This window comes from Macaca mulatta, chromosome 2 (assembly GCF_049350105.2).
Source record: "Macaca mulatta isolate MMU2019108-1 chromosome 2, T2T-MMU8v2.0, whole genome shotgun sequence".
NCBI lineage: Eukaryota > Metazoa > Chordata > Mammalia > Primates > Cercopithecidae > Macaca > Macaca mulatta.
The window spans coordinates 11,146,074-11,161,279 of record NC_133407.1 but is presented as its reverse complement, the minus strand read 5'-3'; the positions used below and the strand labels follow the sequence as shown (position 1 = coordinate 11,161,279).

General features: G+C 41.0%; 1 long non-coding RNA gene across 3 annotated transcripts in view; it reads right to left on the bottom strand.

The window, feature by feature from the left end:
• Positions 1–15,206, bottom strand: part of LOC144338984 (uncharacterized) — a 202,365-nt gene that overhangs the window by 63,115 nt on the left and 124,044 nt on the right. Inside the window, exon 3 of one of the 3 annotated variants that reach the window (XR_013413504.1) lies at positions 5,904–8,941. The exons of the other annotated variants lie outside the window; for them this stretch is intronic. This is a non-coding gene — a long non-coding RNA (uncharacterized LOC144338984). Of the gene's footprint in view, positions 1–5,903; positions 8,942–15,206 lie in introns of those variants that run through there. 3 annotated transcript variants of the gene reach the window in all.

Sequence of the window (15,206 nt, the reverse complement as noted above, 5' to 3'; positions counted from 1 at the left end):
AGGCATTCGCAGGCTCCAGCTCAAGCCCAGGGAAGCTGTCCCTGACTATATCTGACTGTATCTCACAGAGGCCCTCAGGGAAGGCAGCCGGTAGAATTAGGGAGGGGCCACAGATGAAAACGCTTCCAACTGAATTTTGTCATAATTTCTAGTGGGCATGAACTTCCTTTAGCAGAGTCTTGGGGGTGAACGGGAACTGCTGCAGATCCAAGTGCAGGAGCCACAGCCATTGTGAGCAGATGGGGTGGAGTGTGTTACGAAAGTCCTGCTTGCTTTCTCGATGGGGAAGCTTATAGCCTGTGGCAGGTCTGATTTCTGCATGCAGGCTGCCTGGATCCCAACTCAGCACTGTTAGTGGGGCACTGTGGGAGTGACACTGGCCTCAACAACTGCATGGGAGTTGAGTGAGGCCTGTCATTACCTGCTATCCCTCACTTCCCTGGTGACCCATATGACACAGCAGAGGCAGCCGTACTTCCCTCTGGAACATAACCCCATTGGCCTGAGAACCACCCCCACGCTCCACAGTGGCCACAGCAAGCCCTGCCCAAGGAGAGTCTGAGCTCAGACCCACCTAACCCTGTCCCTACCCGATGGCTTTTCTCTACCCACCCTAGTAGTTGAACAAAAAAATCTAGCTCTTGGGAGCTTTATGGCCCTGCCCCTTGCCTGAGAAGCCAGAATACCTACCCTGGCCAACTTACGGCAAGCTGAAATCCCACTGCTAATACCACAGCTGGTGCTCTCTTGAAAGCGCCACCTCCTGGCTGGAGGCCAAACAACGCAGGCTATTATAGCAACTCATAACAGAATGATCCTGCTCTCAGGAGAGAGAAAACAACAGTTAATTCCACTGCCTGCGACATTCTAGTTAACTAGAGGTCCTGAGTTTGTCCACGTGCCAACTTCACTGCGAGCATAACCAGCGTTTGAGAAAGCCAGCACACTAAACCTCTCTACAACCAAGGAATCTCATCACTCCCCCGACACCTCCCCCAGAGCAGGTGCTGGTATCCACACCTGGGAGATCTGAAAAATGATCACATCACTGAACTCTTTGCAGACTTCCATCAGCAGCAGTCGGGAGCCCCGTAGCCCCACTGGGTGACTAGACCCAGAAAAGCAATAATAATCACTGCAGTCCAACTCTCAGGGAGCCCCATCCCTAGAGGAAGTGGGAGAGCACCACATCAACGGATCACCCCGTGGGACATAAGAATCTGAACAGCAGGCCTTGAATTCCAGATCCTTCCACTGGTGGGTAGTTTCCCACAGAAGAGACACAATTGCAGTGCTGGGCACAGTAGGGAAAGTCTGCACCTCTACCCCAACAGGCAGGCTGCCTCTGTGATCGTGAAGGGCCTTGGAGAAGGGGTCCTTCTTCCCTACTGCCGCTCCACCCCAAATGCAGCTGGGACTTCCCCCACAAGAATGCAGCATGGAGGCAGCATTTCTGGAACAATCTAGGGTGAGTTCAGCCCCACAGGAGGAGCACCTCCCAGGTTCAGGCATATACAAGTGGCAGTGTCACAATTCCTTCCTACTTGGAACATCAACATTCCTGTAGATTAAAAGAGGTGCCTGTCTCATCTGAAGAGCTGAAACACTAGGACAGGAGTGAGGTTTTGAGCTGAAGAGCTTTCCTGCTGACCTGGCAAGAGAGCTGAAGTAGCTCCCACTCTTCACCAAGATAAAGCCTCAGTTCATCTAATTGAGAGTGCCCCCAGCCCCTCATCAAGGCTTAGACCTTGGCCCACCATTGGGTATTATATCTACCCACCTGTCTTAGACACAACTGGAGTCTAACCAGGCTTACCTCTCTTATTGACATGAAGACTGAATAATCAAATCAGTAAATAAAACACAGGGAAAAAATAAAATAAACAAGTAAATTGTACACCACTAGGGAAGAGATAAGCTTCAAGAGATCTCTGCCATTTCAACTCCGTAGGAGACAGTGAACTCACCCATACACCAAGAATATAACTGCTACAACCAACATTGGGGAAAGCCAGCACATAAAGCTCTCTGTAACTGAGGAACTCATAGAGAGTCCTTACCACTACAAGCACCAAGAATCAAATTAGTCTATAATAAACATTAAAGTCTGATTTTTAAGAGGGAAACACAGAAATAAAAGAAAATTAAATTTAAAAAACACAGTCCAGTCAAAAAAGAATTAAAGAACAATTTGAAGAAATTGTCCACACAAATGAGAAGGAACCAGGAAAGTAGCTCTGGTAACATGACAAAACATGGTTCTATACACCCTCAAAAGATCACACTAGCTCTCTAGTAATAGATTTAAACCAGGAAGAAATATCTGAATTGCCAGATAAAGCATTCAGAAGGTTAAATATTAAGCTACTCAAGGAGATATCAGAGAAAGTTGAAAACCAACTTAAAGAAATAAAAAAAATACAGGATACGGATGAATAATATTGCAGAAAAATAGATATCATTAGAAAAACATCACAACTTCTGGAAACAAAAGACACACTTAGGGAAATACACAATTCTACGGAAAGTTTCAACAATACACTAAAACAAGTGGAAGAAAGAACTTCAGAGCTCAGAGACAAGGTTTTCAAATTAACCCAATTAGGCAAAGAAGAAAGAAAATAATAATAAAAAAGCCCCCAAGAAATTTGGGATTATGTTAAATGACCAAACCTAAGAATAATTGGTGTTTCTGAGGAAGAAGAGAAATCTAAAAGTTTAGAAAACTTATTTGAGGGAATAATTGAGGACGACTTCCCCGACCTTTGTCTTTTTCAGACAAACAAATGCTGAGAGAATTCTCCACTACCAAACTTAGTTTTTCAGACAAACGAATGCTGAGATAGTAGTGAGGGCCTTCAGTACACCACTGACAGCAATAGAGAGGTCACCAAGATAGAAAGTCAATAAAGAAACAATGGACTTACACTATACCCTAGAACCAATGGACGTAACAGATGTTTACAGAATATTATGCCAACAACTGCAGAACATACATTCTTTTCATCAGTACATGGAACATTCTCCAAGATAGACCATATGATAGGTCACAAAACAAGTTTCAATACATTTAAGAATATCAAAATCATATCAAGTATTTTCTCAGACCACAGTAGAATAAAACTGGAGATTAACTCCAGAAAGAACCCTCAAAACCATACATATATATGGAAATTAAATAATCTGCTCTTGAATAATCTTTGGGTTAACAATGACTAAAGATGTAAATTAAATAATACTTTGAACTGAATGATAATAGTAACATAAGTTATCAAAACCTCTGGGATACAGCAAAAGTATTAAGGAAGAGGAACGTTCATAACTTTAAATGCCTACCTCAAAAACTCTGAAAGAGCACAACAAGAGTGAAACTCCATCTCAAAAAAAAAAACAAAACAAAACATAGATGACACAAACAACAAATGGAAACACATTCCATGCTCATGGATGGATAGAATCAATATTGTGAAAATGACAGTACTGCCAAAAGCAATCTACAAATTCTATGTAATTGCCATCAAATACTATCATCATTCTTCACAGAACTAGAAAAAAATATATAAAATTTATATGGCTCTTCCCCCAAAAAATCCCTGCATAGCCAAAGCAAGACTAAGCAAAAAGAGCCAATCTGGAGGCATCACATTACCTGACTTCAAACTATACTATAAGGCTATAGTTACCTAAACAGCATGGTTCTGGTATAAAAATAGGCACATAGATCAATGCAACAGAATAAAGAACCCAGAAATAAAGCCAAAGATTTACAGCCAACTGGACTTTGACAAAACATACAAAAACATGAGGTGGGGAAAGAACACCTGATTCCAGCACAAACGGTGCTGGGATAATTTGCAAGTCACATGTAGAAGATTAAAAAAACCCTCACTTTATACACAAATCAATTCAAGAGGAATCAAAGACCTGAAACCATAAATCTAAATATAAGACCTGAAACCATAAAAATCCTAGAAGACAGCATCAGAAAAACTCTTCTAGACGTTAGCTTAGGCAAAGAATTTATGACCAACAACCCAAAAGCAAATGCAACAAAGACAATAATAATTAAATAGGACTTAGTGAAACTAAAAAGCTGCTGCACATTAAAAAAAAATCAGAAGAGTAAACAGACAATCCACAGAGTGGGAGAAAATATTAACAAAACGGACTATGCATCCAACAAAGGACTAATATCCAGAATCTACAAGGAACTCAAACAAATCTGCAAGAAAACAATAAATAATATTATCAAAAAGTGGGAAAAGGATATGCATAGCCAATTCTCAAAAGAAGATATACAGTCTGGGCATGGTGGCTCATGCCTGCCATCCCATCCATTTGGGAGGCGTAGGCAGGTGGGTTTCTTGAGTTCAGGAGTTTGAGACCAGCCTGGGCAACATAGTGAAACCTCATATCTACTAAAAATACAAAAATTAGTTGGTAAGGTGGTACACGCCTGTAGTCCTAGCTACTTGGGAGGCTGACGTCTGAGGACTGCCTGAGCCCAGGAGGCAGGCGTTGCAGTGAGCCGAGGTTGTGTCACTGCTCTCCAGCCTGGGTAACAGCGCCACACCCAGTCTTGGAAGGAAGGAAGGAAGGAAGGAAGGAAGGAAGGAAGGAAGGAAGGAAGGAAGGAAGGAGAAAGAAAGAGAGAAAGAAAGAGAGAAAGAAAGAAAGAAGAAAGAAAGAAAGAAAGAAAGAAAGAAAGAAAGAAAGAAAGAAAGAAAGAAAGAAAGAAAGAAAGAAAGAAAGAAAGAAAGGAAGGAAGGAAGGAAGGAAGGAAGGAAGGAAGGAAGGAAGGAAGGAAGGAGAAAGAAAGAGAGAAAGAAAGAAAGAAAGAAAGAAAGAAAGAAAGAAAGGAAGGAAGGAGAAAGAAAGAAAGAAAGAAAGAAAGAAAGAAAGAAAGAAAGAAAGAAAGAAAGAAAGAAAGAAAGAAAGGAAGGAAGGAAGGAAGGAAGGAAGGGGGGAGGGAGGGAAAGGTATGCAAATGGCAACAAACATATGAAATGCTCAACATCACTCATTATCAGGGAAATGTAAATCAAAACCACAGTTCAATATACCACCTAACTTCTGAAAAAAATGGCCATAATCAAAAAATAAAAAATAATAAATGTTGGCATGGATGTGGTGAAAAGAGAACACTTTTATGCTGCTGGTGGGAATGTAAACTAGTACAATCACTGTGGAAAACAGTATGGAGATTCCTTAAAGGACTAAAAGTAGATCTACCCTTCGATCCAGCAATCCCACTACTGGTTATTTACCCAAAGGAAAGGAAGTCATTATATGGAGAACATACTTGCACACATAAGTTTATAGCAGCACCACAATTCGCAATTGATAAAATATGGAACCAACCTAAATGCCTATCAACAAATAAGTGAATAAAGAAAATGTGGCATATGTACATCATGCAATACTACAAAAGGAACAAAATAATGGCTTTTGCAGCAACTTAGATGGAGTTAGAGACCATTATTCTAAGCTAAGTAACTCAGGAATGGAAAACCAAATATCGTATGTTCCCACTTATAAGTGGGAGTTAAGCTATGAGGATGTGAAGGCATAAGAATGATATAATGGACTTTGGGGACTTGAGGGGAAGGATGGGGGAGGGTGTGAGAGAGAAAAGATTACACATTGCACACAGTGTGTACTGCTCAATTCATGGGTGCATCAAAAACTCAGAAATCACCACTAAAGGACTTATTGGTATAACCAAAAACCACCTGTTTCCCCAAAAACTACTGAGGAAAATAAAGAAAATAATATCTAAGTTGCAGATTTAGGAGAAAATATTTGCATAATATATATCTAACAAAGGACTTTTATCCAGAATAAAGAATTGTTACAACTATAAAATGAGAATACAAGGAACAGAACTTTTTTAAATGGGCAAATGATTTCAACTGGCACTTTACTAAAGAAGACATATAGATGGCATAAGAAAAAAAACCTGACATTATGAGTTATTAGTGAAATGCAAATTGAACCACAATGGGATACAACTACACATTGACTAGAATGGCCAAAATTAAAAAATGAAGTGAAGCAAATGATAATTCCAAATGTTAACAAGATGTGGATAAATTAGAGCTCTCAAATACTACTGGTTTGAATATATAAAATGGTACAATTTTGGAAAACAGCTTGGTACTTCCTTTAAAAGTTGAACATACTTTTACCATACAATCCAGCGATTCCACTCCTAAGTAAATATTTATCCAAGAGTTATGAAAATATACATTCATAAGAAAAGGTGAGCATAAATAATCATGGCAGCACTATTTTTATCAGCCAAAAATTGAAGTCCACTGAAAGTCTATCAATGGCTTAATGTAAACAAATTGTGGTAAATCCATATAATGGAACAGTATTTGGCAATAAAAAGAAACAGATTATTGACTGACGGATAAAGTTCAAAGTAATTATACTAAGTCTAAGAAGTCAGACGAAAAAGTGCAATTATGTGATTCCATTGTATAAAATTCTAGACAATGCAAACTAATCTACAGTGACAGAAAGCAAATCAATGTTTTCCTGGTGATAGGAAGAGATAAACATTTTACAAAATGGCACAAGAAAACTTTTTGGGTTAATAGAAATCTTTTTCATCTTAATTGTGGCACGGTTACAGGGTGTATATATATTACAACATTTGTCCAGTTTTATACAGTAAATATATACAGCTTATTGTACATATTTACCCCTCAGTAAAATTGTAAATGCTTTTTTAAAACAAAAGGAGGAAGGAAAGGAGACAAATTTTTTTGGCAGGGAGCTAGACAGAATTCTCAGTGAGGAAGGCATGTAAGAAAGATATTGAGGAATTAGTGGAAAGATAATTCAAGAAAAAACGATGATATATTAAACAGGGCTTTGAATCAATAGCATTGTGTCAACCTTTTTTTAAATCCTGGGTTCATTCAGATTAGCTTTATGGAAGAGGTAATCTGAGAAGAGGCTTAAGCTGTGGTTTTAGAGTGTGAGCTGCAATATGACACATGGCGCTGTGCAGAGTACAAGAAAAAAGAATATTAAATCACAGGCTTAAAAGTGTCACCTTGTGACATCCTCTACTTCCAAGCAAGGTTTATTTCAGAAGCATTGGGAGAAGACAGTGTTCCACAGCCCATTTCTCTAAATTGTGTTCATAATATCAGGAACTATCTAGCCATCCATCCAGGACCTTTGGATTCATCTTTGACTCCTATTTCTTCTCACCTCTGTGGCAGCTATAGAAGAAACCCTTTCAGATCTTCCCTCAAAAGAAGTCTGCAGCCAAGAGTGCAGTTAGCTGACAGACCGCATCTGTAGTGCCTTTTCATCCATCACAACATTTGAGCTGAGGTCATTCTCTTCCCAGTAGCTCCTACTCAATGAATGAGCCTCACCCTTTCTGTCCAATGAAGGATTGCTTGCCTGATCAGAGCTCTCCAAAAAGTTGGTCAAATGTTCTCAGAGCTTCACCAAAATCTGAGGCTCTTCCTATCTAATCAACCTTCCTTTCTCCTCTCCTTTCACAGATATCAGATCTACCTCATGGTCTAAAGATTTTTCCTAACCCTTTCTGTTCCCTCTCTTTTTTGTCTTTCATAGACATTACCCCTAATGAATCTGTTGAACTTCTAACTCTGTCTTATCCATCACTTTCTAGAGGACTTGAACTGACATGCACATTCTTCATTCCGAGTTCTATTGAATCTATCCTCAAACTCTTTCTTGAAGTTGTTTCTTCTTCCCCAATTTCACCGCCACTGCCTTAGGTCAAGCTATTCTGGTTTCATTGTTCAAGAGCTTGACGTAGAAAATGGTCGACATGGAACTTGAATTCCAGTGCTAGTTTTACTCTAGGAACAGAGTGGTTGCCTGTGTGGCCTGAATATCTGAAAAAGATGACTACATACCCTGAAGAACAGAATCCACTCTGATAACTAACTGCCATCTAATATTCCATGCTCAAAGTTTACCTTATTTCTTTTCCACTTGAAATGAGAAAAGTTTAATCACAGGCTCTGTTCTTCTTTGTAAAGATTCAGAGAGGCTGGTGAAAATCTCATTGGAAAATGCTGTGAGCTCCTTAGAAGCTCTGTCAAATTTCTACTATGGATAAAAATGCTGACCTGTGACTATTCCCACATGTGCATTTCAATTTGATTCCAAGTAAGGGCTGGCTGCTTTCCTCTGATGTTTAAAGCCTTCTAATCTTGTCTCTCAATACCCTCTCTCATCCGACATATGTTCCAGCCAAATGAAACTGCTTGCTTATCCCAAAGCACAGTCGGTGCTGTTTCACTTCAGAAATTTGACGCATTCTCTTTTCTCTGTCTGGAATCCCCTTGCCTCTTACTTCCAAAGCTGCTTGTACAAATTCTACTAATCATTTAAAGCCTGTCTGACACATGATATCCCCAAAGAATCCAGTTACTCTCTCTCTCTGCCACCATCTCACAGTAATTTTTCTAGTATATTTTTTCATGGTACTCAATGCTTTCCACCATGTCTTGTGTTTATCAGACACCTGTCTCATACTACCTACTAGGTAATAAGCCCCTTGCCCATCTCTCACCCCTGCCCTTCCTGGGCCTGTACCTGAGGGCTGCTCAATACCTCGGTTCTAAATTGGTGCACTGTTTTCACAGGTGGTGATGGGTTCCCCTGTGTTCCATGCATTCTCATAGGGTTTCTCATTGAGATATTAGGTCAGCTTGGCAAGGCTGCTGGTGGGGCTCTAGGCAGCTTTGCCACGAAACCGAATATTTCCCTGAGCACAGCCTGTTGTGAGTCTTTCATTGTTAGCACAGTTCTCTGGTGAAACTGGATAAAAGCATAAATAAGTTCTTCAAGGCTTCTCATGAGGAGATGGATGGCCATCACTGCTAAAACAGACTTCCTTGCCTCCAGTGTCTGAGCAGAGTTTCAGAAGGAGTTGCTACACCTGGGGAAGAACACTGATATTAGTAATTTCTATCCCACTCCTAAGATTCACTCCATTCTATGTCCCCTCATTCTGATTCTCAGTCACCATAAGGGCTCTTGGGCACCCACCTCTTACTCTTGAAAGTCACATTTGAAATCTGGACAGAGTCCTCAGACATTTCTCTAAGAGCTTTGCAGTGGTCCCAGCCTTGCCAAGGGGTTCTCTCTCTGCTCTGTGTACCCAGTACCAACTTTGGTGAACATGTCCCCAGGTCTGTAAACATTCAGCAATGAACACGTACTGAGGTATACCGTGTGTCAAGAACAGAGCTGTGCATACAGAAATAAATAAGACTGAGATCCTGCCCTCATTCAGTAAGCCACAGTGGTCTTTATTTTTAGGATACAATTAAATTCAGGTTCAAACATTTATGACTTCCTTGGAGGTCAATTCTCACTTTAAGGTTGAATTCAAAAGCAGTTTTTTTATTGTTTTATTTTTTTGAGATGGAGTCTTACTCTGCCATCCATGCTGGTGTCCAGTGATGAAGTCTCAGCTCACTGGAGCCTCAACTTCAGGCAATCCTCCCATCTCAGCCTCCTGAGTAGCTAGGACTACACACACCTGGCTAGTTTTTGTATTTTTAGTAGAGTCGGGGTTTCGCCATGTTGCCCAGGCTGGTTTCAAACTCCTGGGCTCAAGTGAGCTGCCTGCCTCAGCCTCCCAAAGTGCTTGGATTACAGGTGTTAGCCACCATGCCTGGCCCCCAAAAGCAGTTTTTACTGAGGAGAAACAAACTTCCTTGATTCAGATAATCAACTTTGTCCACCATATCCATCAATTACTCTCACGCATCATCAGATAAGCATTTCACAAAAGCCGCAGTATAGATCATCAGCTTAACTCGGTGTGTAATCAGATAGATGAGTTAACACACACATAAGGAGGAAAGTCATTCTCTCACTTGGTCTTCCATGCAATGCAGAAATTCTTTAGGTTTCTCAGGTAATAAAGACTGCTGAGAACAGAAAGTTCTGGAGGGCAGTTCACAGAGCCCTCAGACCAATCAGCACTTGGATAGCAATTTTCTCAGGTGCAGATAATTAGCTCTAGCTGAAAAGGCAAAAGTGTGTCCCCCAGCAAGCAGGAACAAACCTAGTATTTGTCTTAATTTGCAAAAGGTTTCTAATAGTAGCATTTTTAATCGCCAGACCAAATATCTAGCAGCTGCCACCAGCCCAGGTCCTGAGGCTGGAATGCAGCCTGACTATTAATTTCCTGAAAGCCTAGCAAGAAAAAGTTATGTGCCAGATTCTCCAGAAAAGTCTCCTCTTTCAATAATAAATCTTCCTCGGGCTTCCTAACCTCTTCCCAAGGTCTCAGTGAAGATAAAAGAAACATAAAAGCGTCACCTTGGATCCTGTCACAGCACTGTTGAAAGACCTATCACTGCCTGCCACTAGAGAGCCAAAGCTTCATCTTGTCAAGAGCTCAAATGCCCTGGGATTTTCCATTCTTCTTATCTGTCATTGTGAAGACTCGCACCCATTCATTAGTAAGTTACTTCTTACTTTGAAAGAGTTAAAAAAACTCAGAGCCTTTCGGCTATGCGGAATGAGTCTGAGCCCTGAGATCAGTCAAGAGACCTGCTGGCTGAGCTTTATTATAATATTAATTCATTGTTTATCCTGGAGAAATTTGTTCTCTTTGAAACAGTGCATTCCCCTAACACTCAGGGATAATAACACCCACCCTGCCTATTGAAGGTCTGTGACACTCAAATGTTATAATACATCAGAATAAATTTGATAAAAGTAAAAAATCAGTTGGGTGAAGTGACTCATGCCTGTTATCTGGGCACTTTAGGAAGCTAAGGTGGAGGATTGCTTGATGCCAGGAGTTTGAGACTAGCCTGGGCAACAGAGAAAGATCCTCTCTTTACAAATAAAAAATAAAAAAAATAGCTGGGTGTGGTGGCACACCTATAGTCCCAGCTACTTGGGAGGCTGAGGCAGAAGGATCGCCTGAACCCAGGAGGCCTAGGCTGTAGTAAGTTGTGATCACTCCTCTGCACTCAGACTAAGTGACAGAGTGACACTGTTTCAAAAATAAAAGAAAGAAAGAAAAAAATCACTGTATAAGCTGGGCATGGTGGTTCACACCTGTAATCCCAGCACTTTGGGAGGTGGGTGGATTCCCTGAGGTCAGGAGCTCAAGACAAGAATGGCCAATATGGTGAAAACTTGTCTCCACCAAAAATACAAAAAATTAGCCAGGCATAGTGGCACGCACTTGTAATCCCAGCTACTTGAGAGGCTGAAGCAGGAGAATTGCTTGACCCAGGAGGCAAAGGTTGCAGTGAGCCGAGATCATGCCACTGTACTCCAGCCTGGGTGACAGAGCAAGACTGTCAAAAAAATAAATAAATAAATAACTGTATAAATATAAAAATAGAGCTGATGGTTAATCTTCTTAATGTGGTATATTGTTTATGTAGACCAAAAGACACAACATTTATTATAACTTTGTTAAATAGCAAAAGAAAAAAAATTATGTTGGGTTAAGAATCAGCAAGCCTGGACAGGTTCAGTGGCTCTTGCCTGTAATCCCAGAACTTTGGAAAGCCAGTGCTGGCAGATTGCTTGAGCTTAGGAGTCTGAGACCAGCCTGGACAACATGGTCAAACCTCATCTGTACAAAAATACAAAAATTAGCCAGACGTGGTGGCGTGCACCTGTAGTCTCAGCTACTTGGGAGGCCGAGGTAGTAGTATTGCTTGAGCCCAGGGGGTCAAGACTGCAGTAAACCAAGATTGTGCCACTGCACTCCAGCCTGGGTGACAGAGCAAGACCTTATCTCAAAAAAAAAAAAAAAAAAAAAAATCAGTAAGCTTGTAGATTGGACCATATTTGAGTTTTAGCACACTGGTGGGTACACAAAAGCCAGTAAGTTTTTGTTGAATAAAATCCTGTGATGGGATGTCATTTGGTTAGCAGCTCAAATTCTATCTCTGCTTTAGCCTGTGAAAGGCATCTTGGGATACAGAAAAGTTCTTACAACCCCCTGCAAGGCATTGCTAACGGGGAACTTTACTGTCAAGAAGACATACACCTGGACATTAAAGCTCGGTGAAAGAAACCAAGAAGTGCAGGCGTGTTTAAGGAGTTTATTTGGGTGTATTAGTCCATTCTCACACTCTTATAAAGATGCTAACTGAAACTGCATAATTTACGAAGAAAAGAGGTTTAATTGACCCACAGTTCTAAGTGGCTGGGAGGGTCTCAGGATACTTACAATCATGGCAGAAGGTGAAGGGGAAATAAGACACATCTTCACATGGCAGGAGGAGAGAGAGAGCGTGGAGTGGGAAATGTCACACGTTTAAACCTTCAGATCTCACGAGAACTCACTCACTATCACCAGAACAGCAAGCGGACATCTGCCCCCATGATCCAGCCCCTCCCCTGACACATGGGGATTATAATTGGACATGAGATTTGGGTGGGGACACAGAGCCAAACCATATCAGTTTTGCCTCATTCTTCTTAAAGGTGTTAGGGAAATATAATTAAAAACAAAATCTCCTCTTAATCCAGATAACACCTCCACAGAAATAGAAGAGAAAGAAAATACTTTTTATTATTGAATAAGCATTCAACCAGAATGTAATGGGCATCACAGGCAATTTGCTAAGGGACTGCAACGATGGAAAGAAAGCTCATCCCCCTATATAGCCAAGCACACACAACCCATTACATACATGTGTGCAAGATAAACAATCATTATTTCTCAAGTAGGAAAACTTGACAGGACCTTTTGTCACACACGGTTCATTCTAACTTTACCATGGTCATTTAGAAGACCACCTGTGTTAGCTAACTGGCTTTATCTGAAGAAGAAACCACACTTCCTATGTCTTTATGACAAGAGGGAGTTTTGCAGACTGTAAGAAAGTCTCCACTGAAATTAGGCTCTTACCCTCCCACAGGAACTGGGAGACAGGGGAGCTAACTCCCTCGATGCCACCTTGAGGTTACAGAAAGAGTAGAGGCTCAGAGCATAGACAAAAACTGGTTATGGTGGTAAACCAGTTTATGGTGGCAAGATAGGTTTTTTGTTTTGTTTTGTTTTGTTTGAGACAGGGTCTCACTCTGTTGCCCAGGCTGGAGTACAGTGGTGCAATCTCAGCTCACTGCAACCTCTGGCCTGTGGGCTCAGGTGACCCTCCCATCTCAGCCTCCTGAGTAGCTGGGACCACAGGTACGTATCACCATACCCGGCTGATTTTTCTATTTTTAGTGTAGACGGGGTCTTGCCATGTTGCTCAGGCTGGAAGATAGGTTTTTGGTTTTTTTATTTTTATTTTTTAAATTTCAACTTGCAACATAGTTTATAGGAGGAAGAGGAAAGGAGGCCTGGCTATCAAAGGTGGTCTTATTATACAGATAAATCCTCAAAGGTAGCGGCCCTGAGAGACAGTAGATGGTAAATGTTTCTTTACCATCTCTTCTTAACCAGACTCTCAGTTAATTTCTCCTAAGTCCAGACTAAGGGGGTGCTTCCGAGAAAGTTTGTTTGTATCTGCTGTTGACTTCACTTTATCTCCCCTACAGGTGCAGATCTCCTGACAAAAGACAGCTTTGCAGGACTACTTCTGTCTGCAGGCCCTATGAACAGCCATCTCAAAACATGTCAAAAATATATTTTGGGATGAAATATTTTGGTTTCCTTCACAACACACTTTCTCCTTCCTGTGTGCCACTTGGATCCCCAGGGAGAAAATTCTGTATTTTCACATGTAGTTATCTCTCACCCTGTGCATAGGCATCCTAGGAAATAGGATGAGGCAGTGTAAAGTAGTATTTCTAGGGTGACCAAGGTCCCAGTTTGCCTGAGACTATCCAGTTTTAGCACTGACTTTCCCCAGATCCATTCTATTAGAATCTTCATATTAACAGCTTCCCCAGAGCTCATTAAGTCCATTAAAATTTGAGAAACTGTTGTAGGGCAAACAGTTACCTTGGTTTGCTCTGGACTGAAGGGGAATCTTGTTAATATGCAGATTCTAATAGAATGGGTCTGGGATAGGGCCACATTTTGAGGAGCAAGGATTTAAACTACAACATTTGCGTTTTGTTTTGTTTTGTTTTCCCCAGGTGTCTATGTTCCTTCTCTTTGGGGCCTTCTACTGAGTAGGAGCCTCCTTGCTAGATTCTATGTAACAGTGAGTTTTCTGTATTCCGTGAGCCCATTGTCCATCCCTGCAATTTAGGTTTTTCCAGAATCTCCTCCAACCTGTCAGATCTACCATTTGCAATCCCTGGTAGTAGGCATTGCTGATTTCCCACTCAACATTCATCTCTCACGTCTTCTCTCCTACAGAAACTGTGAGATGAATATAAATGGATCCTAGAGGTTTTTAGATACCATGTTTGCTAGTCCTTATCTCTGTAAGTTAGTTAAGAGCAGAGACTATTACTCATCCCTGATGTGGACAACATGAAGCCTAATTCCCTGCTAAGAGTAGTCATTCCATAAATGCTTGTTGGTGTCTCTTCTGGTCTCACTTTCCGCTCCTAAAACATTATTATTATTATATCTCTCTTTTTTTTTTTTTTAAAGAAATGGGGTTTCACTATGTTGCTCAGGCTGGTCTCAAATTTCTGGGCTCAGGTCACCTCCCACCTCAGCCTCTCAAAGTGCTGAGATTACAGGCATGAGCTACCATCCTCAGCCACCTAGAACATAATTAGTATTGGGAATCTTCTAGAAAGTAGAAAAATGATATTAGCAAAGGCATCTAGAAGTTGTAGGGACATGGAATTTAGAACTAAGATTGACAGTGACTGTGTATATCCCCGGGCTACATATTTACCATAAACCATTATTGTTTGTCTTAAACAGCAAATGCCTTTTAGGTACATGACATTATGATATGTACTCACTTATTGAGGTTAACCCCCAAAAATAGTTTGTAGGGTGAACACGTCAGTAGACATTGAAAAGATAGTGTTAACCTAGGAGAGTGATGGTCTTTCCTGTATGGGTTTTTGTGACAATTTGGTGGCAGGTCCACCAGAGGCTGAGGAAAAAGAAGAGATGGGTTAGACCTGGGGACACAGGCGCAGCAGACACAAAAGTGGCTGGCCTGAGAGCAGCCAACAAGCACATATTCACCACAGACAGTGGACTGGAAAAATAGCAGAACAGTAATTTACAAACATGCATATGGCAGACAATTTCCTTTAAACAAGCGGCAAGCAAATTAAAGCTGTGTTATAAC